Here is a 1989-nt window from a genome sequence, read left to right on the forward strand (position 1 = left end):
GAGAACAATTAACTAGTGGAATGACTTGCCTTCAGAAGTTGGGGGTGCTCCAACACTGGAAGTTTTTAAGAAGAGACTGGACAGCCATTTGTCTGAAATAGTATAGGGACCAGATTTGTTCCAATCTCTAAGGGGCTGCCCCAAAGAAGAGAGGGTCAAGCTATTCTCCAAAGCACCTGAAGGCAGGACAAGAAGCAACGGATGGAAACTAAACAAGGAGAGAAGCAACCTAGAACTAAGGAGAAACTTCCTGACAGTTAGAACAATTAACCAGTGGAACAACCTGCCTCCAACACTGGAAGTTTTTAAGAAGAGACTGGACAGCCATTTGTCTGAAATGGTATAGGGTTTCCTGCCTGAGCACGGGGTTGGACTAGATGACCTGCAAGGTCCCTTCCAACTTCATCATCACCATTATTGTTGTTGTTGTTATTTATTATTATTATTATTATTATTATTATTATTATTATTATTATTATTATTATTATTATTATTATTATTATTATGGCATTATTATTATTATGGCATCAGGGGAATCAATACTCAAAAAACTGCTTTGGAAAGTAAGAAAAGACAGCAGCGTGACATCCTTCTATTTAGGGTGACATTTTCTATACTGTTTCTATCAGAGGTCCCGAACCTTTTGGGCACAAGGGACCGGTTCCGTGGAGAGAGGTTTTTCCATGGACCGGAAAGTGCGTGGTTTTGTGTGCTACCTGCATGTCGTGGATGGGGTTTTGCTTGTTTGCGTGGTCCGGTTGCTGGCATGTCGCAGCCCACCGGGGATTGGGGACCCTTGGTTTAGATGGCATCCTACGATAAAATCAAATTCTTCCAAATTCTATAGTCTACGGCGCTATCGGTTTGGTCTATTAATTGAGGCACCAGGCTAGAAAGTCGGAGACTGTGAGTTCTAGTTCTGCCATATCCATGAAAGCCACCTGGGTGATCTTGGATCAGTCACAAGGAGACGGTGAGTTCTAGTCCCACCTTAGGCATGAAAGTCAGCTGGATGACTTTGGGCCAATCACCATCAGGAGTGGGTGAGTTCTAGTCCCACCTTAGCCATGAAAGCTGGCTGAGTGTCTTTGGGCCAATCACCAGGTGTCTGTGAGTTCTAGTCCCACCTTAGCCATGAAAGCTGGCTGGGTAACTTTGGTCCAATCACTACCAGGAGTGGGTGAATTCTAGTCCCACCTTAGCCATGAAAGCTGGCTGGGCGACTTTGGGCCAATCACCAGGAGACTGAGTTCTAGTCCCACCTTAGCCACGAAAGCTGGCTGGGTAACTTTGGGCCAATCACCAGGAAACAGTGAGTTCTAATCCTCCTTAGTCATGAGGCTGACTGTGTCAGTCACTCTCTCTAAGCCAGTGGTTCTCAACCTGTGGGTCGGGACCCCATTTGGGGTCGATCGACCATTTCACGGGGGTCGCCAAGCAAGGCTGTCCGCCATTTTTTTTGTCTGCCATTTTTCCCCCTTTTCCGGCGGGTGCCTTACCTCCCTTGGGCTGGGCCAGCTGGTGGTCGGCCTGCTCCGTCTCTGCCGCTTGCCAGCTGCGCCTCAGCCGGCGCAGGGGGCGGAACCACGCATGCGCGGCACTTCCGGGCAGGGAAAGTCCTCGACTTACGACCGGTTGGGTAGTCCTCGACTTACGACCGGTTTAGTCCTCGACTTACAACCGGTTTAGTCCTCGACTTATGACCGGTTTTGTCCTCGACTTGCGACCGGTTGGGGTCGCGGCATTAAAAAGGTTGAGAACCACTGCTCTAAGCCCAAGCCACCCCGCAGTGTTATTATTGTGGGGAAAATAGGAGGAAGGTGTGCTGGATAAGTTGGTCACCTCGAGTTATTTGTCAAAAATAATAAAAGCAGGATGCAAATAAAACAAATAATAAATAAAATAATACTAAAAGAAAAGAAATAAAAAAAAAGAAAAGAAATAAAAAAGAAAAGAAAAACGGGGTGGGAGAGAAAGACACCTTGCTAA

The sequence above is a fragment of the Protobothrops mucrosquamatus genome, unplaced genomic scaffold (assembly GCF_001527695.2).
Source record: "Protobothrops mucrosquamatus isolate PMUCROS unplaced genomic scaffold, P.Mucros_1.0 scaffold5274, whole genome shotgun sequence".
Taxonomy (NCBI): Eukaryota; Metazoa; Chordata; class Lepidosauria; order Squamata; family Viperidae; genus Protobothrops; species Protobothrops mucrosquamatus.